General features: G+C 38.5%; 1 protein-coding gene across 1 annotated transcript in view; it reads left to right on the top strand.

Annotated features, from left to right (window-relative positions):
- Positions 1–10,833: 10,833 nt before the first annotated feature.
- The window catches only part of LOC129722624 (clavesin-2), a 37,458-nt gene continuing 23,132 nt past the window's right edge, over positions 10,834–25,159 (top strand). Inside the window, exon 1 of the mRNA XM_055676223.1 lies at positions 10,834–11,160. The gene's annotated coding sequence lies outside the window, so the exon portion shown is untranslated. The remainder of the gene's footprint in view (positions 11,161–25,159) is intronic.

Here is a 25,159-nt window from a genome sequence, read left to right as displayed (position 1 = left end):
AGCCATCTGCACCGCGACAAACGTCAGGAGCATCCTAAAAGGAAATGTAGGCCACAAGCCTGTCGATTGACTCGATCGACTATTCAGTTTCTTTCCTTATCTCTGAACAGTTAACACTGGTACGTATCTTACAACTTGACAGTACCGACAACGACACAGTTAGATGGCTGGAGACCACGGCGTCTTCTCTCAAACCGTGGGAGGGAGCATAGCCTCGGGACTCTCACACGAAGGACCTGTCAAGGGCTGCAAAATTCATAGGGGACAGTGTGGACACCACAAATTAGAGAATTCTTCGTCCACTTCAAAACCAGAACGACGGTGCCTTCACACGTGCATGGCGTGTATGTCATCGCAACGTTACTGGAAGGATTGTCGCACTGATAGTGGAGAGGTGGCATCCAGTGGTTTCCACCCGGACTAACGGATGGTCAAAGGGGGTAGTAAGGCAGGCCTAGAGCTAACCCTGACAACGAACGTGGTTCCGGCGACCTTTTGATAGCGGCAGTCCAATCAGAGATGGAAACACTACCTAGAGTGGCGGCACTGTCGGCTCTCGATGCCATAATCGAGTTTGCGGACTGCCGTAGCAATGTCTCGAAGCACTTGAAACAGAGTCATCTATTGCTACGCATCTGCATTAACAGTGAGAGGGTGGACTACGCTGCACTTACAAAGCGTGCGGAAACGGCAGAAAAAAGGCTTAAAAATGCCAAAGTGCTTCCCAGTGCGAAAATGCAACCGTGTCTTTATGCACACAGACGGTCGCATTATCATTCGTCGAGGTTTGTTCTACAGAACGCACCAAAAGGAGGTTGACAAGTCCACCGGCTGGTCCGTCAGCAGAGAATGTTGGGCTCACGAATGAAAAATCCAATAGGGACACCACGGGCAACGGAAAATGGACTATCGTGATGGACAAACGGCAAAAGCGAAAAACCCGTGGAAAACGCACAAACCGCGCCGAGATATACTAAAGTCGCTTTTTACGCGGGGGATACGTGCCGCGTAAAAAAAACCGCGTAAATTCTGGAATCCGCGTAAAAAACCGCGTAAATTCCGGAATCCGCGTAAAAAAACCATCGTTAATTTTGCATTCCGAGTGAAGGGAAACCGAAATCCGGGTAAAAAAAATACCGCGTAAATTCCGGAATCCGCGTAAATTCCGGAATCCGCGTAAAAAAAACCCGCGTGAAAAAAAACCGCGTAAAAGCGACCTTAGTGTACTGCGAAAAGTGAGGAAGTGAGGTGACGCGCTCATATTCAAAACTGACGTGTCAAAGTACTCAGAGGTCTGGGTGAGGGTTTTCGGACCATTTGTCGATCTCGTACCGACGAAATGATCCTAGAACTTTGCAGAGACACGAAGGGAAATGGAGCTACCTACAAAGAGGTAGCCTAAAAAGTATTACGGAAGAGCGTGCAAGTTCGGGACCTTACACCAGAGGTGACTCTACAGATTAAGAACCTGGACAAAATCACATTGCACAAGCCCTCGAAAAGGAATGTGAACTATAGACACTATATATAGACCTGCGAAGTGAATGACAGCAACACTGGAATCGCTGGTTTTTTATATTGTTGTTATTTGTTTGATGAGAATTTTTCATTATGTTCATTTTGGCTCGCTCGTTTGACAGTTGTTTTGGCTCGCTGCGATTCAGTCCGCAGGTCTATATATATAGTGTCTATAATGTGGACTGGTGGTGGCCGTAGAGGCAATTTGCCTCCGGAAGGATCCTTCTGGGACCCAGGTTGCCACCGTAAAGCTTCCATCAACAGAAAGAAGCTATTCCCGACGTCGAAACAAACACCGTCTTTTTAGTTGCTTACTTAGCAGCTACAAAGCTGTAATATATTTTAAGTTCTAACGAAGTGTTAAAGATAATGTATAATTTCTTACTTATTCAGTGTTTCTTGGTTTTTATATCCGAAATCCTTCTACTTATCCCTTCTACCTCTCAGGAAAACCTTCTAACTCTTCTCTTTTTAGGTCCACCAGCGATGAACAACGATCAGCGGTAAGTATTTCCTGTGTGTTTTAGGTTAAGTTACAGGTAAGTATAATTTTATAACTAATTTCAGCAACGTATCTTTGCCTTATAACCTGCTTTATATATACCACTTACTACGTGGTGAGCAGTACTGAATTTAATATTATTCCGGACTGTGGAACGACTATTTGTTTAAATATAGTAAATTTCTTTAACTTGCGACTGATATGCGATTTTACAGTGTTTTACTTGCTATCGAAACTGATTAAAATGATGACGTTTACGGATGCTTACATCCTGATTGTCATTTTGTTCGCTTGGCCTTTTTCGCTCGATATGAAACGGTTTGTTGTTCACAACCCTTCTCGCCGCAACGGGGGGTTTCGGCGACAGAAGCAAGCCCTGAAGAAAACCAAGCTAAAGGTCGGTTGGTCGCTATACTCGCTGGGCATCTTCCAACAGGCTGATGTTTGCTTTAGGTGCTTCGAGAGGGGACATAAATGCTGGTCGTGTGAAGGGCCCGACAGGTCTAGTCTATGTCGTGCCGACGCTGCGGTGGTGTAGGCCACGAAACTCGGGACTGCGGGACGCCTCTCAAGTACTTAGTATGCACCAGTAAGCGGGATGTTAAGCACGCCATGGGAGTACCCGGCTAGCAGGCCGGCTACTAAACCGTAGATGTGAGTGCGACGCTATTAAACCTTAACCACTACTACGTGGCACAGCAACTGGTACACCAAGCAGCCACTGAGTCGTTGTCGGACATTGCCATCGTATTGGACCCCTACGGTTACCAGAAACGGTAACTGGGTAGCGGATAAGTCCGAGATGTCGATAAGTAGCGGATAAGTCCGAGATGGTGAAGCTCAGCTTAGATCTGGTCAATGTCGGTGCTAAAAGCATTTACAGCAGAAACGGAGCAGAGTCAATCATCGACGTGACGTTCGGCAGCCCGGAACTGATCACGAAATGAAGGGGTAGACAACGGCCACACTAATAGCGACCACCAGTCGGTCAGCTATAGCGTAGACACGAGGCGGCACGAAACCCAACCACTCGCGGCTGGAAGATATGTCATTTTGATGTTGATGTATTTGCGGAAGTAACAAGTTGGGACCTCGAAGAAGGGAGGGTCCCCAACTTGTTGCTACACGAGCGCAATAGAGGCCAGTAAACGAGCCTGTTTCACTAGATTTTGCGACAGTGTCAGTCAATACGAACCCATGACGCTTATAGGGTCTTTGCGACCAGGATCAGAAGCACGTCAGCCCCGGTAGAACAATCACCAGTGAGGTTGAAGCGGATCATTGAGGGACTTTTCCCACATCACAAGCCAAATCCCTGGTCTTCGGCCGCTGTGTCATGCAGGAACGCTAAGACGACTGCCACTTCCCGTATAAGTGGAAGCGATAGAGACTGGTATTACCACCGAAGTTTGGGAAACCACCAGGTGACCCATCGGCATATAGACCAATCTGTCTGCTAGACACAGGTGCATGATGCTTGAGAGGGTAATCCTCAAAAGATTTGTGAGATTCACCGAGAGAGAAACCGGTCCGTCAAGCAACCTACTCGACTTTCCCAAAGGTAGGTCCACGGTGGATGCTATTCTCTTCGTCATCAAGACGGCCGAGGTAGCACTCCAGCGTATTTTTTTTTTCAAAGGTAGCGGGGAAACACCTGAGACCTGAGAAGAGAACTCAGGGTGTGGGGATGAGACTAGGGGAGAGATGCTGGGGTAGTTACACTCCCCCAGACACCTACTGATCCCTGTCCCGCTCCACTAAAACCCCTCCAGTCTCCAGCCCTGGTCTTCCCGGAACGACGGTTAAGTATTACGTCGGGAAGTGGCTTTTGTGCGTGATGCACCCTCTTTACTCTTATAACCTCCTAGCTAACTACCTGGAGACTGGTAGTTAGCTACCACTGGCGTGTTGGTGATTGACCCGCCACAGACGTTGTAGCTCCAGGACAATCTGGGAGGCGGCCGCACAGGCCGCGTTCCAGATGTCCGGGTCGTCGCACATCCTCCGGACAAGATTGTCCGGAGTAGTGCCAGGCCCGCTCACAGCCATCATGTTGCCCCTCGCTCTTACGAAACGGGGGCATACGAAAAAGACATGCTCTGCAGTCTCCTCCTCTTCCACGCACTCGGAACACATGAGGGGCCCCACGTGCCTGAACCTGTGCAGATATTGCCTGAAGCAACCATGGCCTGACAGGATCTGTGTCAGGTGGAAGTTCACCTCGCCATGTCGCCTTCCGACCCAGCCGGATATCTCCGGTATAAGTCGGTGCGTCCATCTGCCCTTTGTGGAATTAGACCATTCCCTCTGCCAACGGAGCATCAAGAATGACCTTCTGGTGCCTCGTATGCCCCTTGTGTCACGTTGGTCGAAACACTCTCTGTCCTCCTTGATGGCGATGCTGATAGGCATCATGCCAGACAAGACACACATTGCATCGTATGACACCGTACGATACGCACTCACAACTCTCAGGCACATGAGCCTGTAGGTACTTTCCAGTTTACCGCGGTAACTGTTAGTACCTAGCGCTCTGGACCATACTGGCCCGCCATACCTAAGTATGGACGAAACCACGCTGGCAAGAAGTCTTCGCTTACTGCAATAGACCACTGAGCTATTGGACATCATACGAGATAGTGCTGCAATAGCCGATGAGGCCCTTTTACAAGCATAGTCGACGTGGCTCCCGAACGTGAGCTTGTCGTCGACCATAACCCCCAAAAGCTTCAACGATCGCTTTGAGGTGTTGCTCTGATTTACGGTTGTTCACAACCGTGACCTCCGTCTTATGGTGCGCGAGCTCCAGTTTCCTGGAGCGCATCCAGTCCTCGACCTTCCTTATGCAATGCGCAGCCGTCAACTAGACCTCTTCGATCGACTCGCCGTAAACCTCTAGCGTTATGTCGTCTGCAAAGCCGTCGATCACAACCCCTACAAGAAAACTTTAGTTTGAACACCCCGTCATACATGACGTTCCACAACACCGGACCCAGGATTGAACCTTGCGGAACCCCGGCGGTGATTGGGACGCACTTCTGACCCTCCTCTGTGTTGTAAACCAGTACTCGATTCTGGAAGTAGTTTTCCAGAATCTTGTACAGCGACACCGGTACGTGGATGCTCCTGAGCGCGAGCGCTATGGAGTCCCAACTGGCGCTATTGAACGCATTCTTCACGTCAAGCGTGACGATTACGCAATAGCGTATTCCCTTCTCTTGCGCTGAAGTGCTATCTCCACCATCTTGGTGACGGAGAGGATAGCATCCAGCGTGGACCTGCCCTTCTGGAAACCGAACTGGTTACTTGCCAGACTGTTTACACCCTCCATGTACCTCACCAGGCTGTTGAGGATAATTCTCTCAAGCACTTTGCCCGCAATGTCCAGTAGCCAGATAGGCCTGTATGCCGATGGGACCCCTGGTTGTTTCCCAGCCTTCGGCAGTAAGACCAATCTCTGCCGCTTCTACCTCTACGGGAAGAGGCAGTCATCTAGGCACCTTTGCATGGCTGCCAAAAACAGCCCGGAGGGCGTTTTTATCGCCAGCCTGATTGCCAGGTTAGGGATTCCATCATAATTTTTCATAATAATTAGGGTAGTATACGCTGAAATTCTCAAGTAGTTTGACAACTTCCATTATGTGTCAAAACCATCCGCCATTACTGTTCGTGGAAAGCTAATTTGTTTTGAATTCAAAGACAATTTTATTACCAATACCAGCTATGAAAATACCAAGCAAAGTACCTGGACGAAGTTCTGCCATCTTCAGTCATTTTTTATATTACATTAGTTTTTGCATGAGCCCATCACAGGCAAATTGTGAAAACTTTTCGAAAATACGATCTAATGACTATTCTGCCCCTGTTTACATAGTTGACGTAAGAGCCAAAATGACCAAAATGCACTTTTTCGATGATTCAGCTTCCTTTTCCTAAGATACATACACTACAAACAAAAAGAAAACCATTTTGTTCTGAAACTTTTGAGAAATATTGGAAAAACGTTTTGGCGTAACTGCCAATTGGTTGCAAAAACTGGCGTCACTCCATACAAGGTGCAATTGTTTATGTTGAATCGTTTTATTCGACTGTCTAACTACTGTCTGTTTGTCTGAGTTAAGTCGTTTAATTCGACAAATATTCCATGGAAAAAGGTAAAGGTGAAAGTGGGATTGAATAATTGTATTGTATATTAATATTTTCACAAAACACTCAGCCTCAGGAAGGTGTAAAGTCACCGTGTCCTTTCCCCCTACTAGTGGATATTTGCATCAGATGAAATAATTAAAACGTGTTTGTATAATACGGTGGGTAAACTTAATCGATTTGCCAGAACGTTTTTAAGGTTCTATTTGGGGCCCCAAACAATCCTGACACTACCGGAAGTGCATTGATCGATTGCTCTCTACAAAGAAACATGCGCAAAAGTTTTCCTATACTAACTTTCATACAAATTTATGTACATGCATATGTAATGCACCAATCAGAGGCACGAGAAATCCATATCCGGCAGGTTTAGTATTGTCTGGGGGCCTAAATTGAACCAAAGAAAAACTTTGTCCTGGCTCTGTGCTGTCAAGTTTGCATTTTTCCATGTAACGATTACCCACCTTAGCGTAAATGTTAGTCTTCATGCATGTGTTTGTGTGTGTGTTAGTATGTGTGTTTGTGCGTGTTTGTCTAATTGAAACTGCCGATGGACAATAACTGACGTTTGACCGAAACACGGTTGATAAAACTGAATCAACTGCGAGGCAGAGTAGGAAGTAGTCAAGTTTTTACGCCAAGCTATGCGAACAATCTGCGAGAAAATTACATGTTTATTCGCATAAACTGGCGTAGCGGTTTTTCTGGATCAATTACCACGGGCCGACTCATATAATCCATGGGGCCTCTTTTCAAACATCAATCTTCATAAAATTGACAGACTATTTTGTTGAAAATGTATCTCAATATAATGATTTGGGTTAAAATAACAAAAACTCGTTTTTCTCGCAATGATGGTGTTGGTTGTTACGTCAACTATGTAAACAGGGGCAGTATTATAATTATTGACTTGACGAAATAATATTTAATAATAATAAAATATAAAAGTCAGAAAAAACAAAAGCAACCTGGCTATTTCTTGTGTCACGTTGATCGAAGCACTCTACATTCTCCTTGGGGATGATGCTGATAGGCATCATGCCAACTAAGACGCATATTGCCTAATATGACAAGGCTCGGTACGTCCATACGACCCTCAGGCATATAAGCCTGTAGGTACATTCCAGTTTACCATGGTACCTCGAAGTACCCAACGCTTTCGACTACACAGGCCCGCCATGCCAGAATATGGACGTTGTCACGGTAGCAAGCAGCTTGCGTCTGCTACCGTATACCGCAGAGTTATTTGACATCATGCGTGATAATGTCGTTATAGTCGTAAAAGCTTTTCTACAGGCATAGTCAACGAGGCTCCCAAACGTAAGCTTGTCGTCGACCATCACCCCCAAGAGCTTTAGGGATCGCTTTGAAATAATAATGCATCCACCAACACTAATCGACGCCTCTTGTTGACTTACGGTTGTTCTTTACGAAGACCCCGAGTGCATCCAATCCTCAACCAGCGTATGGATAGCATGGCTTTCAATTTGACCTCGTTGATTGAATCGCCGTAGACTTCTAGAGTTATATCGTCTGCCATGCCTACAATCGCCGCTCCCGGAGTAAGCTTGAGTTTCAACACATCGTCATACATGTCATTCCCCAATACCGGACCCCGCAAAGTTCCATCTGCGGTGCAAAAGCATTTCTGACCCTCATGTGTGTTGTAAACCAGTATTCGATTCTAGAAGTGATTATTTAGAATCTTGTACAGTAGCCCAGGCACTTTACAACTCCGAAGCGCGTAGGTCCCAGCTGGCGCTATTGAACGGGTTTCTCATGACCAGCGTGGCAATTGCGCAATAGCGAATGTTTTTTTATACTGGAGTACTATCTCGGCTGCCTTGGTGACGAAGAGAATGGCATCCACCTTTTCGGAATGCGCAGTTAACTAAAAAATCAAATCCGTAACATAGTCTCAACAAACCCTTCGTCCCAGATGCATAGGGACTCACATAGTGATGTTCTTATTGAATTGATGCATTAGCAATGAATCAATTTCATTTGTGCATTTGCAATTTTTCATACATTTATTATGGTTATTCAGATTCATCGCGAACAACACACGGGTGATTACCCGTGATATAATATGCTGTGACTGTGAGCAAAGATTATAATGATAATTTCTGTTTAGAATTATGCTTTTTCAAGTTTGAATCATCTTGTTTTCAGTTTAATCATTGTTTTCAAAATTTTTATATGATGCTTTACAAAACATCAACGCTAATAACCAATATAAAAAAAACATACAGACAACTTTCCAGCTTATTAGCTTTCATACGCTTTCTACAAATTTGTCTTTTTTTTTTGTATTCGTTGTTATTCATTACAATAGTATTCAGCAACGTACTGTTGGTGGAAGTATTTTTTTTCTCTGCGTACATTGCAGATACCGTTTATCCATTTAGTTTGTTTCTGCTACTTTACAATTACCGATCAAATGTGTTTCACTAAATCGCCTAACACGCAGTGCTGGAACCATTAGAACAGCATAGCCACCGGTGGTATGTCCTTGAACCTCTGGTAATTTATGTTCAAATCAGAAACGTTGCAACTAAAACTGTAACACCGATCGGTTGAAGGTAGACGTTCCGTTTCGGCTTACCCTTCCAGCATATATTGAATCGAAAGCCACACGTTGCGCTTATTAACCAACATCTTTTGTTCATTTTTCACATTGCCTAGAAGGCAAAGTAAAACCTATTACCTGATTGGCTGTTGGACGGAACGATATTTCCAGTAGTGACGGACGAAAGTATGAACTCTGTAAAAGCCTCCATCGATACTTTGGCAAGCAAAGCCCAACACTGCGTCGTTCGCGCTGCGCTCTACCGCTCTGCTGCAATCATAATCTTGCGTGCAATCATTTTGTTGCAACTGTAATAACGATCAGCGGAAACCTGTACCGGTTAGTAGGCAGCTGCAGTGCAGTACAAGCTAGTAGAATGGCACACGAATTAGTCGATCAGCGAGACGGCAAATATCGCATCACGTCCACTTGTCTGCACACTAAGAACTCTGCAACCGATTGGTAGTGCCTGGGCCAGTGCATATTTTCGATTTCGCTATGCTAATGCTGAAAGCATGCCCCCACTGTATGCCGGTCGGTCGGTGTCGTAAATTGGGAGTGAGGTTGGAATTTTGTAGCACAATCTTTGCAGTTTCACATCATGGTTTCCTGTCTATTTTTATATATTAGGGATTAGATTTTTTTTCGCTCTAAGATGCCGGATTTAGTTTTATTAGCTCTGTTGTTTCAATCAACCACGGTGAGAGTGTAGAAACGGTAATCTGATATTTTGACGACAATTTTGACAATTCCACATTCTTCATAATTTGCTGAAATCGACTAAACCGTATCTTCCGCGTTCTTCGGGACATATACAGGAAAAGGCTTTAATACGTATAGAGAAACTGTTCTCGCTATTTTTTTTTAATTTGTTCAAATTGAAAATTAAGTTTAACAATTTTTTTAATTTTTTTTAATGTTTTTTAATTCGTGGCTCCCGTGGTTCTGTGGTTAGCGATGCCGGTCGGTTAGCTCTCCCACACATGGTTGTGATGTCGGGTTCGATCCCCGATCAGATCGAGGATCTTTTCGAGCTGGAAATTTTCTTGACTCAGCACTGGGGCACGGTGTAGCGTTGTACTTATTCTACAACATGCAAAAGTTTAGTTTATTTTAGTTTAGTGAATTGAACAATCTTGCCCTAAAAACCTTATCCTTTTTGGCAAGCATACTGTCAAATCGCGGGAAAGTAATGATAACGAAATTTAATGAGAAATATGAAGGCGGGGAAGAAGGAAAAAAACATCAACATGAGACGGCAAATCCTCAGTTACACTAAGCTAAAAATTATACTTTTACTGAAAGCTTAATTTCAAATCGGTTTTGAAAGCATAAGTTTAATACAATTTTGATGCAGTTTCGTTCGAGATATGTTTTAAAAACATTCCACTCCTAGGGACACTGATTTTATGAATCCTTATTTCTCCAATACAGTTTTTATTATTTGAGAGAATTTTGAGAATAGAACAATGCTTTCGCAACTAACATTTCAGGTTTTAAAGCGTATTACAAGTACAAAATAAGTTTTGAGAGAGTATCATGAAACATAAATTGTTACTTGGGTTACTATTTAATAGAGACAACTAAAACATTTTTGCAATGATTTGAAATCCCTGAAAGAATTACTAATCAAAAGTATATGTAACCTTAAATTCTATTTTACTTATAAATACACACTTTCGATTAAAACCGCATCGATGCTTCAGCGATAAACGATGCGTGCTGATGTTTCCTGATCTATGTTAATTTTTTTTTGCAGTTCAAATGGCAGCAAAAATTACACAGTCATATAACCAGTTCGGAACCTCCGTCAAAAAAAGAACACGAAGCACCAACATCCGTATTGCTGTTCTGCATAATAAACTGAGAAAATAAATTTCTCGATACGCCTCTGCACCGAAAGCAAATGCTTAGCTGCCACAGAAACTTCTCGCTCAAGTAGTGACGCATCGTATATCACACCTCTGTTATACTTGTAACCTACCCTTCGACTCCGGTGGTAGGCGTTGGAGTCAACGGAGCCGCACTAACGGGGCAAACCTTTCTTAGCACTCGCTACGTCAGGGGGCGACGAGGGTTACTTGCTTGCTGATCGTGTCTACGTTCAGTTTTGATCCGCGGTCCGTCGCGCGTGGTTCGCTGCTAGCTTGCCTTATGAACTCTGGTGAATTATCTCAAACACTTGTATGGATACGGTGAATCAGATGTGCTTTACCAAGAAAGTTCTAAACAAAGAAAAATACAGAATAGTGATTGTGATTAAGAACTATTGAAACACAAAGAAACCCTCTAAAGGATATCACCTAGAATAGCAACGTGAGAAAGACTTGCGTGAATGAAACATTTCTAAATTATTTTTTCGAGATACTATCCAGATTATTCATACTTTACAACAGATCGCAGTTCTTTCCTCATCTTTCGCAAGGTAAGCATACTAAGTGGGCAGAACTAACTGTTGTTCTGTTCATGCGACTAAAAAACAAGTTTCTCTTTTTTGAAATGCCTAACGAAAGATTTATGCGGGGATAAGCGGGGAACTTGGTGCTCAGCGCGTGGTTCTTTCTGCAAAGCGGTTACTGTTTGCACAATTTCTGCCAGAGATTTACGCAATACTAGCATGCGGTGTTGCATTAGTCTATCACTGCTGGTAGGCCAGCACCAAAGATCCTAGAAGCGGCAAACATGCTTGCTGTAAATATTACTAGCTTTCTATCCCAGCAGCGAGATTTGCTTCATCGTTCGCTCGGGTTGGCGGGTATTCATGGCATGGAACGACAGTGACGAAGCACAACATTTAGCATGCTGCTTTAGGCGCAGGATGCCTAGCGTGTTGGTGTTAATAATACATCACGACAATTACCTTAACTGTTTAACTCCATTGGACATCTAAATTGAAAAATTTATGTTTTAATAAACGTTCTATTTTGAATAGTTATTAAAATTAAAATTTCATTTTGATAAAGCTGCATATTTTCATAACTCTCTGCAGGTTAGAATGCTACTTTTATTTGTTCATATATGTCAAAAACCAATTTCAGAATTGTAGTATGTTTCTCAAACATTATAAGAAAGCAATTATTTTGTGAAGTTCACTAATAAAAATAAAATGAAATGGTTTTCGTGAGCCGTATTTTTAGAAAGCTCTTAAGCAGATCCACTCACTCTCAACTTAATATTAGTCCCACGAACTGGCGAACTTTGCTTTAGCTGGAGTTGTTCCATACCGAATAAGAAGATTGCTTCTTCACGTCCGTCACTAAGGTTCACGTCTATTTTCAATTCATGTCAACTTTTATAGAAAACCGGTTGTAGCGGTTTTATACAATTTTTTTTTCATGGTATACTGCCTGATAACATTAATCATGGTTACATGGAAACATTAATCATGGGAAAACTTAGGTGACTTTTTCCCGAAAAGTCACCTAAGTTCAAATCTCTAGCACTGGTTGTAGTTTTATTTAGTGCTTGATATTAGATATCAGTTCAGAACTTAATTGTAATTAAAATAATTGATAATTAAGTTTAAAAAAAGTTTTCTAAAGACACAATGCAGTCCTACACATCATCGATGAATGTATTATCTAGAAAACATTTTGGTCTTCACATTAAATCGATACAAAATATATATTACATCGTTTAGACACTATAGAGCAAAATCATTTCAAATCGCCTGGAAATACGCGAAAATTTAATCGACCATTTTTGATTTGAATGAAACTTTGCACACGTATTTGGCTTAGCAAACTGAGCATTTTTCACAGGTGGAGAGATTTTTTACACCCATGAGTTACATTCTAAAAGGGCGTATGCCTTTTGGCATAGGTTTTATTCGAAGCATTGTAGCCCAGAAACCGTTGGTTGTATAGAAAAACTGTCTGAGGATGAGTTGTAGGGAAATAAAAATGCACCATAAAAAAATATACACTGTACAACAAAAATCTTTTTGATAAAAAAAATTAAAAATAAACATTAAATTTCAATTTAAAAAAAGAAGGGTTGAATTTTTTTTCTATTTTTTTTAAAGAAACTTGACGTTAATACGCAACTTTTAAAAAAAGGCCAGGATGGAGAAATGAAAAAATTTTTTTTATGGTAGATTAATTTTTTTAAGAAAATTCTAATTCAAACATTTTTTAAAATATTTGTATTCTGATGATTTTAAAAGATGCAGAGAGTCATTTTGAATCAAAAAGCTCTTGGTAGTACACATTATAAAGGCATTGGTTTTTGAGTTATTACTAATTTAAGCTCGTAAAATTATAATTATTTAGGAAAATACACGTTTTTCTTAATTAAAAATAAATAATGTCCATGGTTCTCCAGCAAAAACCATACGTTCATTGGAATGCTTGATCAAAAATATACAATTCATTCTTTGACAATAAAACGATTGGGTGAACGGTTCTCAAGAAAAGAGTTAAATGTTATAAGTGATATAAATATATATAAGAATCAAATATTTATTTTCGAGTTTTATTATCTTAGGAACATATTTTTTTATGACATTGATACTTTACAGAACTAGTTTCACCTTATACTTTTTATACACCATATGTAAATGATTCGTCATCTTTTGAAAACAGCTTCGTTTGTATCTTATTATCTGAAATCGGAACAAAAGTGTAATACTTTTGTGTGGCAGCTATTATTATAGATTTTTTGAAAATATTGCTCCTTGTTCATATTCTTCATATGATACCCAACTAAATGACATTTTTGATGAATTTTTATCACTTTTCTGTTTAGACCAATCATACAATTCTTTTGCACTTGTAATGAGATGTTCATGTTCTTAAGCTAAACTTGCATTTCCTGCCATACGTTTTAATATGCCACCAATTGCATCGCATGGGCCTTTAACATGAGAGGTCGCAAAAAAATGCCACCCTGCATCGACGTTATATTTTGTTCTGAACTAGCAAAGACTTGCAAAGTTTTTTTTTTTTAATTTTTATATTGTGAGGCAGCTTCATGAGACATTAATATCGCTTTTTTCAACTGTATTGTTGTTTTCAAAAAAATCATTGATTTGGCAATGAACACCTGAACCTCAACAGTATCATCATGGAGTACTTTCGATATTATGATGAAGCTGATATTCTTAAGTGTTCCAGATTCTGAATAGTAAACAACGAAGGGATGAATGGTGGCTTGACTATCAATCCAATAACTACACGAATCACAAATTGATAAAGACGTATTAAAATGAGCTTGACAGTTCAATATTTTTAATTTTGCAAACACGTTTTCGTTTAATTTGCGTATGCTTGATGAGCACCGATGATCAGGAAAGGGTTTACAGCATTTGGGCTTGGTGTATTCCATTTTCACTTCATTCATCTTCACAAAATTCAAACTGTTACTAACACATCTGGAGTAGTGCAATCGTATTTATATACGAAAACAGATATTATAGGTAACCCAGTAGTTATTGGTTGCGTACTTTACAAACAGTTATTATTAGTAAACAAGTAGGTAGTGTTGCACGACAAACATATTCTTTTATAAAACATTCGGCAAGGGGGAACGTGTAGGTAGGCTAAGGTTTAGCGCTTGAGTTATTTATCCAATCGTTTTGTTGTCAAAGAATGAATTGTATATTTTTGATCAAGCATTCCAATGAATGCATGGTTTTTGCTGGAGAACTATGGTCAAATTAAGAAAAACGTGTATTTTCCGAAATATTTAAAATTTTTCGAGCTTGAATTAGAAATAACTCGAAAACCGATGCCTTTAGAATGTTTACTACCAAGAGCTTTTTGATTCAAAATGACCCTCTGCATTTTTTAAAATCATCAGAATACAAATATTTTGAAAAATGTTTAAATTAGAATTTTTATAAAAATACTACAAGGTATACAGCCTTAGGGGTTGTATGAAATGGTGACGTAGGACTAAATATTTAATATATACTTTTACGAACTAATTTCATTTTTTGTCATATTGACTTACATTTTAAGTTTTAGTGAAGTGGGCAATGTTTTAGTAAAGCGGGCAATGTATGTGTCCCGTCTGGACGAAAGAAAATTTTTTCTAATTCTAGTCACACCTTCTATTCCCGTTCATCTTCGCATTCCCGCGAAACTACATACCTTGCCCGCTTTACTAATATTTAATATATGCTAAACTAAATATTATTATATGCTGCGCTTAACTGTTCATAGGTAACACTACCGTTTATTTTTGATAGTCGTTATTTCAAAACTAACGATGCATGAATACATGAAAATTTTACACTAGTAGTAGTTGCGAAAATTCTCATAACTCTTATCTTCAAGCATCTATAGTTCTGAAAAGAACCGATTCCATAATATTCAGTTAAAAATTCGTGCTACAGAACGCTGATAATCGCACCATGAATATTTTGAGTTGACTCGTATGCAGCTCTCGTTTCTCAATGTCGCGTACCTTTAACAGCTGCACTGCTCTCGCTTATGTGTAACAAACTAAACTGAAGCTGAATTTTCTACACGCAGTCTTTTGTATCGAGTTCAGAGCAGATTTTTGCAATTAAGGCGTGGCTACGTAGCTTCGAGAAAGAGGAACAAACCAAAACACCTTCGATACTACTGAGTGATTTTCATAAGCATCAAAAGAAAGGTTTTGCTTTCCCGATGCGCAAATCACTCTGGTTCTTAGATTAACTTATTTTCGTTTCTAACATTTGACTGATAACGGTGTTCGAGTGAACACAAACAAACAATTAAACCGGAAAATCACTCAATTTAGCAGTGCAAATTCTTGAAATGAGGGTTGTATCTTGTTGTGATAAACTATTCATAGGTAACACTATCGTTTTTATTTGGTGCGTCCTGGTCGTTATTGTAAAAATGATTATTTAGAAATAGATAAAAATTTCACACTAGTAGTAGTTGTGAAAATTCTCATAACTCTTATTCTTATCATCTTATAGTTCTGAAAAGAACCGATTTCATAATCTTCAGCTCGAAATGTATGCTACAGAATGCTGATGATCACACCACCACCGGTAGCATCGATTATTTTGTTGGCCGCGTATAAAATTTGCTCTTCGCTGTGCCCTCCAGCAGCTGTGCCAGCAAAATATCCTGCAGCGTACGATGGGTATTGTTGCTGCCGTGTGCAGAATACAGGTAACATGCTCCGCGGTGCCTGGAAATACCAGATTGCTTTCTTCAGCAAAGTTGTAGGAAAATATATAAGAAAAAGAGTTGCTGAACACTGTAATCTTCTAACTGTACGTCTGATATGACGAAGCAGAGTTTTACGAGGAACACTCCTCAAAATTAATTTTTCGGCCATAACTTTTTCTGTAATCGTCGAAACAATTCAAAATGTTCTAAGATTTTGTTCATTCTGCTAAACCTTGCCTTTTTGTAGAATATATTGGTTTGCTATTTTTATTTGTTGTAAAGATATTTCTAGTTTTTTTGCTGAAAATAACCATATTTTGAGTTCATATTTCCGCAGATAGTAGCAAACCAGACTGTATGCATTTGAAAGTTTGTCAAAAGAAATGTATTAACGTTATTAAGAAATTGTTATTAAGAAATGTATAAACCGAGTACTGAATGAAAGGAAAACACCCCTCAAAATAAGTTTTTTGTCCATAATTTTTTCTGTAATGTTTCGACGATTCTAAGATGTTCTAAGATTTTGTTCATTCTGCTAAACCTTATAAACAAATGCTTTGACAACAAAAGCTAGTCGAACTTTTTGATTGAAAATGTTTACTAAAACCTCTTAAAATCATTAACATTATTTTTTTCTTGGAAAATTACATCTGTTTTTCTTCCGTTTTTAAATCATTTTAATAAATACTTCAAATAGTTAAATATTAGGGATACAATTTTGAGTCATGAATCAAAAAGTCCCTGCTGTGCTTAAAAATGCTCTGAAGCACCATTCCAAATTTAACTTTTTCTTCAAAATGCAATATTTTACACTCACTTGAATTGGTCTACAAAGTATTTTGCTTAAATTAACCCGAAAGTATTTTTAAATCATGTGAACGGGAAAGGGTTACAAAATCGGATTTCTCAGTTCTTTTTTTCTCAAAATAAGTTATTTAGATAGACATTTTAGTCCAAAAAGTGCGATGCCCGCTTCCACCCAAAATCATGAGAGCATGAATGGTTTGCAAAATGTTTAATTTGATATTTTTTATAAAACTTTACCTTCAATAAAAATATTTACATTTTATTCCACCATCCTGAAATTTAAACCAGAAATTTTGTTATAACTTCGGATTTCTTCGAAAAGAAAATGAGAAAAAAATTAACTCTTAATTTTTGTTTGTCAGTTAAGATAAGGTGTTTGTTTATAATTTATTTTGACCAAAAAAGGTTTTTTTGCGGTGTATTTTTTTTGTATGCATTATTAGTTCCCTGCAATTCATTATCAGACAGTTTATTTTGTACAACTGAAGGATTCTGAGCTACAATGCTTTGAATCAAACATATACCAAAATACTTATGTTTTTTAAAAAAAATTCTCTTGAGTCTGAAAAAATTGCCAGCCCGCGAAAAATATTCAGTTTGTTAAGTCAGGTACGTGTGCTGAGATTCAGCCAAATCAAAAATGGTAGATATTCGATGATGATAGGACATTTGGCATGATAACACTCAGGACTCAAATTGACGCAGACTATCTTTTTAGGATTAACACTCCGCATTTGACGAATCGAACGTTGAAATGGTTGAAATTCATTCATAAATTCCATGTTGCACATTATAAAACATATATTTACTAGATAATATAACACCGTAGCATTGAATTGCATTTTCGTCTCCGGTATCGAAAGCATCATGTATCAGCGACATGATTCGAGCAACGCGTCTCCCACAGTTACTCAAAGATTTGTGTCTTCGATACAGTATGAGCCCTCAGACCCTTCTGGAGGTGCATTAGTTGGAAAATTTCATAAAACAATGTTACTAAGATTATTACAAAAGTTCACATTGTTGCACAAGGTAATATTCCCCTAACAGCAAAAGAGATCAGATTACTATAAATACGAGTATATATAGTCGCACTAGAGCTAATGTGGCTTTAGAATCATATATCTGATTTGCAAAATCTATACCTTATTTGAAAATTCTATCCAACACCTTTACCCCCAACATGTATTGAAAAATATAAAATTGATTATATTGGTTTAGTGGTTCTGTTATTTTCAACTCCCGAAAGGCTTGTACTCGAATTAAAAATCACATCTAATCTTATAAGTACAAAACTGAATATGATTTTCTTTAGAATGGTTTCTATTATATAATAGTCAATGACATCTTAAACGACGACAGAAACTCACAGCATCTCCACGTTAACCAACATAACACTCTGCATCTAATATATTTGTTTCAGTTAAAAATACCATGCATTTTTATACCGTTCACAAAGAAAATAATAAAATATAAATATGGTAACAAAAGTCGGATTAATCAACATATGAATTGAAAAACAAATGAATTAGTTTACACACCATTCATTATTCAAACGGTGCTCTGACGCAAGCTCCTATAACACCGTAAATAATAAATCACATAAAATCTCCTGCCTTCATCCCTCTGGGCAAAATCAATTTCTTCCTTGCGCCATCAGCGCAAAGCAATATGTGAAATTTGCTCGCGAGACGAGCTCACGAGAATTTGCGCGCAAGCTGTCTCATGTGCGCAACGCCCATGCACCGCGCTCGTTACGTTGAGAGACGAGATATCTTCGTGTACGTCGCAAAAGAAATTCCATGCGACGAGACATGGCTCGTACGTATTGCAAGTTCTCTCGCTCGCATGTGGCGCACAGCACAAAACGACTGAATGAGAAACGAGACTTGTAGCGCAAAGCGCATTGTCTCTTTGTTGTACGAGCGAGATTTCAGAAAGTCTGTTTGCCAGTTTCATTTTCATTTTCACAAAGTGTAATCTAGTATAGAAAACAAAGACGTAGTCCTACGTCAAAATTAATCTACCATAAAAAAAATATTTTTCATTTCTCCATCCTGGACTTTTTTTTTGAAGGTTGCGTATTAACGTCAAGTTTCTTTAAAAAAAAATAGAAAAAAAATTCAACTCTTTTTTTTTAAATTGAAATTTAATGTTTATTTTTAATTTTTTTTGGTCAAAAATATTTTTTTTTGTACAGTGTATATTTTTTTCATGGTGCATTTTTAATTCCCTACAACTCATTCTCAGACAGTTTTTCTATACAACCAACGGTTTCTGGGCTACAATGCTTCGAATAAAACCTATGCCAAAAGGCATACGCCCTTTTAGAATGTAACTCATGGGTGTAAAAAATCTCTCCATCTGTGAAAAATGCTCAGTTTGCTAAGCCAAATACGTGTGCAAAGTTTCATTCAAATCAAAAATGGTCGATATTCGACCATAGGTCATTTGGCGCGATCTTGCTCTATAGTGATTGTAGATACTAGTTTGCTGACACAGGGGATTTGAAAAGGCTGGTATCACCTTTGAACCGAAGGTCTAAACGGGCATATCATAATATTTTTCCCGTGTGATTATTTTTTTTTAAATAGGGGGATTAGGGGCATAATGAGCACACGGGGCGAAATGGGCACCCTTCTTTTATGCGAAACTACGCATTTTTTAATACAATATGGTATGTGGAACTCTTCCGTAGTTACTACAGTATCTCTTTATGTAGAACAAAAGTCGTTCGTCTGTTTAAAATATGGGAATATATTGAAAAAATCAACTTGGTTCCCGGATGTTGGAAATGTTATTATTATTGCGCACTACAAAATAAGCTTTTACGGTCGTTTAAATAGCTCAATCAAGTATGTAAGCACATCAATATGACGCATAGGTCGTACTCCAAATTTCACCTTCATTGAAGTTTTGATTTTAAGCTATAATTAGTATCAAAATCTCATGTTAACTTTGAATAATTCAATAGGGGTGAAATGGTCACCTTTAGGTCGGATGAAATGAACACACCTTGCTACATAAACTTACCTGAATTTCATCTCAGTAGACTTGTGAGTTTGTCTGTTTCCATAGGCAGTGTTTGTTTACAGTGATGGTGCGAACATATATTAGAAAATCTTTGAGACTAAATCGGTCAGAAAAAGGGACTGCAGGCAGAATTGGCCACCATAGGGCGCGACGGGACATTCATGAAACAAGCCGCTAAGTATCACGGCATCCCGCGACAAACGTTGGCCCATTAGTTGTACTTCTACACAGTTTCAAGATATGTTCTCTAAGAGTGCTCATTATACCCCGTGGGTGCTCATTATGCCCCAGTGGGGTGCTCATTGTGCCCCACACATCGACTGATTGCCATATTTTGATGCATGAATCTAATTTGTGTTTTTCTACATTATACGATTAACTTTTCAATTTGTGAATAGTGAACCTTTAATTATAGATCGTTAATTCAGGTTTTGCGCTGAAGACAGCTTAAAATTTTTGTCGTTTTCCATGCTTAAATCAACAATCAAGTTAGGGTGCTCATTATGCCCCTATTCCCCCTAGTTATAAGTTGCTTTTTCAAATATATTTTTTTATATCCCTAAAGTTTCAGTAGATTGTAAATGAGTGCTGTAACTTTCATAGACGCCATATACAATTTATAAGTGATATTTTCATTATCTGTACCGTGAAAATGCCAGAATATTCATCTAAGAAATATGTTATAAAGAAAAGCAGATTAAGTTTTAGTGAAAGAAAAATTTTGTGACATTATGTGCATAAAAAATTATAGTTTTTTTCTAATTCTACCAATTTCGACCGCGTCCGTACGCTGTAAATTTGAGTGGCTTATACTCACTCGCCTTTTGATTGACATTTCTGTTTCTTAAAATATGTTTAAATTAAAATGTATGCTGTTTTGACGTTAAAACCCTATCTTAGACTATTAGTTAAAGCACAACCGCGCCAAAGTTTTTACATTTGACTGCATTTCATATTATTTAAATCCACTCTAACGAAGTATAAAACGAGGTAAAAATAAATCCGCCAGATCCTTATTGCAGAATTTTTGAATTATTGCAGAAAAAATGAATGAAAATAACGTTTGTAAAAAAATAATTAATTCAAGCGTTTCCATGCTAAATCGTTGAATATCGACTTTTTTCGATTTGAATAAAATTTTGCACACGTATTTGACTCAGCAAACTGAGTATTTTCCGTGGGCGGAAATTATTTTTAGACTAGTTAAAAGTAATTTTCTTAAAGGCCGCAACCAATTTGGCATCGGTTTTATTTTAAGCATTGTAGCTGAGAAACCTTTGGTTGTACAGAAAAATTGTCACATAATTAATTGTAGAGAACCAATCCCGTTCCTTGGTGTACAAAAACAACTGGAGAGCACATCCAATTTTTTTTTTGGCAACATAAGAAAAAAATCCTAATTTTTTGTTCTGACCCGTTATCGTAAAGTTATTGATTAGGATTAAGATGCCGCTGTCCCGTCCCGTCGGGATGCGGTATATTTTACCAAATCTGTATCATATTTCCAGTTCGCTTATTTTTCGCTTTTCCTATTGCATACATGTCTGCAAAAAAACAAAATACACCATAACTTTTTTTTGCCGGTCAAAATAAATTATAAATAAACGCTAAATTTTGATTTACAAAATCTATTCTTGTTGTTGAAGAACCATGAATAACCTACAAAAAAGATGTATTTTCATCAAAAGCTGAAATTTTCCAAGAGAGCTTTCAACGAAGTTAAAACAAAAAATAAATTTAAAGGGAAACTCATTTCTATTTTGCATTAATGTAAAGTTTCGAGTTAATTTTCTAATAAATTAATCTTAAAATAAAAATAACTTGAAAATAAATGTATTTAGGTTGTTATATGTAATAAGCTTTTAGTTATCAAAGGTCTATCCAAATCTTTTTAAATCAATAGAATACAAATATTTTGAAAAATATTGAAATTAAATTTGAAGAATGTTTTTGCACCGTATATTTTTTTTGACACCCATCATCAGTTCCCTACTATTCATTCTCAGATCATTTTTTCTGTACAACCAATGCATTAAATACAACCTATTTAGAAATGCTTACGCCTTTTTTTAAATTTATTTATTTGCGCCAACCATTATAGTCTACATATTAAATCTATTACTAACTATTCAAGTATAATTTTTTTCCTGAGAACAATTTGTAACATCGTTAGATCAATAACTTCACAATAACGGGTGACAACAAAACATTAGGATTTTTTTCTTATATTGCCAAAAAAAATTGGATGTACTAGTAAAAAAAACTGATTTATTGCACTAGAAGATACGTTCATTGTTAACAACAAAAAATCAAAGAATATTTGAGAAACACCCAGAACAGAATCGGCTGTTCAACGCAGCTTTTTCAGGATGCCGGAACAAGAGCGACGACTTTCCGGATGCATCTCTTGATTCTACCAATCAACTACTTGCAGTTCCTTGTTCTGTGGTTGTTTTTGTACACCAAGAAACTTAAAAACGCAAAGAAATTTTTATTTGAGCTACACTGAGATAGACTCGATGGGTTGCGTATTTGAGATACAAATGGAGTCGAGTGGTTGTTTAGGAACGTTTGTGTTTTTTTGACGTAATGCGATGAGGTTTAATTTGGCCAAAACACATCTGTATGGTGTTTTTGAAGAAATGAAATCAAAATTTTGTTCAAACATTCGTTCTGGTATACTTCATGATAGATAGCCAAACCACTAAACTAGAACCATGATTTGAACGAAAAGGGTAAAGTCCTTTTTTGTTCCATACTCTGGCCGGTCTTTCACTACATTTCTGGTGTATTATCGTTGAGGTTTGCAGGAAATGATACACAGTCGAAATTGGATTTTCACTTTTAAAAACTTTTCACCAAAATTTGTGTGCATTTAAATAAGAATTGCACAATGCGCTTACGCAACGCTTCTTGTTTCGACGCCATTTTAAACAGATGCATAAACAAAACAAAATATACTGACATTGAGAGAGGAGATAGCTTTCATACAAACATTCTCATTTCTTTCCGCGCATGTTTGTTGTTGAATATGAGCACCTGAAAAAAATTCCAATTTTTTAGTTGTTACCTGTTATCTATCAAGAAGGCGCATAGTATATTCTGTTCTAATACAATTCAATACAAAGGTTTTTCGCGTTCTTAATGAGCGTGTAGAAGCATAAAAGTTGAGATTCTCTTGCAACTTTTCCAAATATATGCTTTGTGAAATTGAATAGTTCACAGAGGTTACCAAGTGTACCTATACAACCTATACAGTGATCGGACCAGTCCGAAAATGTACCATGAATAGAACAACTTTTCATGTGCGAGAGTGCTCCACTTTTTAACGAAAAGTTGTTTCAAATATTTACCAGTATTGTCAAAGTACTTTTCCTGATTATATTCGGGATGTTTCGTTGAAATTTTTCAGACAATACTACTAGTAAAGATGGTTTTGAAAGATTATTTATTTTCGAGCACAATTCGCCTTTACGACTGCCTTGTTCTCAAGCAGTAAGGTCGAATCAAATATTCGAAAAATGCAGTATTTTTCAGTAAAATGCTTCTATAACATCTAAATTTCATGTAGCAACTTTTCTTGTGCTAAATCTTTGCTTTAAAGTTGGAATTATTCTGTTGTACGCGAAAGCCTGTTCTGATCATGATTGGAACAGCTTACTTCTGAGACTTCCCTCACTTTGTCTGTGCTTGATATAATGAAGGATTTCACAAATATTTATTTCACTATCTCTATTTATCTTACAATAATGAGTCTTAATGAATTATTAAATTAAAGATATAGTCAGGTTGTTCGTAAAACATCAATAATTCGCTGACGAAATACGTTGATCGGCATATTGAAGTCATATAACTCATAAAACTCATTACAGCGGCGGGATATGGCGCGAATCGGATTGTGGAAACCATAAAGTCGACTGCGCGGTTCCAAATAAAGAAATTTTCTGTGACGCAGTGGTCTTTCAGGAGCGTATAAATTGAGCTGGGTTAAAATACTTGGGCAGTCGATGTTGCCAGTCAATAGTTTTGCAACAAAGACGGCTTGTGCGATTTGTCGTCGATGTTCTAATGGTTGAATACCAAGAAGACGGCAGCGGTTTATATGGTGGTAAGTTCTGTGGATCCCGCTAAGGAAGAAAGTGAAAGTGATTTTCATTCTGTGTGACCAATTTGCATGGAAAGGACTCCATACTACAGAACTGGTCTCTAGGATTGATCTCACGAGGGAACAGTACAATGATTTGAAGCATAACGGATCGCCAAATTCATCATCAATCTTGAATATAAATCCAAGTTGTCGGTTTGCCTTAGCGATAATGCTGTCATAAGGGGTTTTAAATGTCAGTTCACGGTCCAAAATTACTCCGTGGTCTTTTACACACTCCACGGAGAAGATGCTGATTTTCTATAGAATATTCAAATTAGATTTGCGTACGCTTTATATTGGAGGAAATTGTATTGCATTTATCTATGCTTAGCGTTAAGCAGTTCTTTCCACACCAACTCACAAACGTCCTGGACATTGTAGTTCTGTAGCTCCATGCAATCACGCAAACACTTAATTTTTTAAACTGTTTCGTGTCGTCAGCATAAAACAGCCGGCAGCCTGGTGGCAGCAGAAGAGTTGATAAAGATATAGAAAAGTAGCGGACCCAGGTTACTACCTTGAGAAACTCCTGACATATTGGAAAAGCTGTCAGAAACAACAGATCCTAATTTCACACAAACTCTACGGTCAGTCAAATATGACTTAAACCAGCGTACGGAATCCGATGTTATACCGAGCTTAAGCATTTTATCAGGCAGTATCCCGTGGTCCACTTTATCGAACGCTTGAAGGCTGCTTGAAGGTCCAGGTAAAATGCATAAGTTTGGAAACACAGCGAGACACGAACTGCATTAAATTTGTAGTTACTGACCGTTTAGGAAAAGTCCGTGCTGCTTGGTATCTATATAATGTTTACAGCTAGCGAATAAAGCGTCGTTAATAATCATCTCGAACAACTTAGAGCAAGCGCACAAGGATGTGATGCCACGATAGTTAGTGATGTTGCGTTTATTACCTTTTTTGTGAATTGGAAATAGATACGAGAATTTCCATTGCTTTTACATTGCTGCACAGATAAATTAAATAGCTTAGCGATTGGCGAACAGAGAACTTCTCCATATCGCTTGTGAACCGCTGAAGGAATGCCATCAGGTCCAGCGGTATACGAAGTTTTCAGCTTACTCAGTGCAACGACATCATCCTCTGTATCAATAAGCGGCAGTCAAAATGAAACACGGAGCTGTATTGCTGGCTATACTAATTTGTTCGGGAGAGGCAACAAAACCGTTGAAAACTTGCTGGAACTGCTGGACAAATAGATCGCATTTTGCATGTTCATTGTTAGCAACGGAATCGCCCAGAAACATGGAAGAGGGTAATCCGGCGAACGACCAGAACTGTTTTGGATGTGTGCCAAGATTACT

This window comes from Wyeomyia smithii, chromosome 2 (assembly GCF_029784165.1).
Source record: "Wyeomyia smithii strain HCP4-BCI-WySm-NY-G18 chromosome 2, ASM2978416v1, whole genome shotgun sequence".
Taxonomy (NCBI): domain Eukaryota; kingdom Metazoa; phylum Arthropoda; class Insecta; order Diptera; family Culicidae; genus Wyeomyia; species Wyeomyia smithii.
The sequence above is the reverse complement of the archived record's forward strand: the minus strand, read 5'-3'. Positions and strand labels throughout refer to the sequence as shown.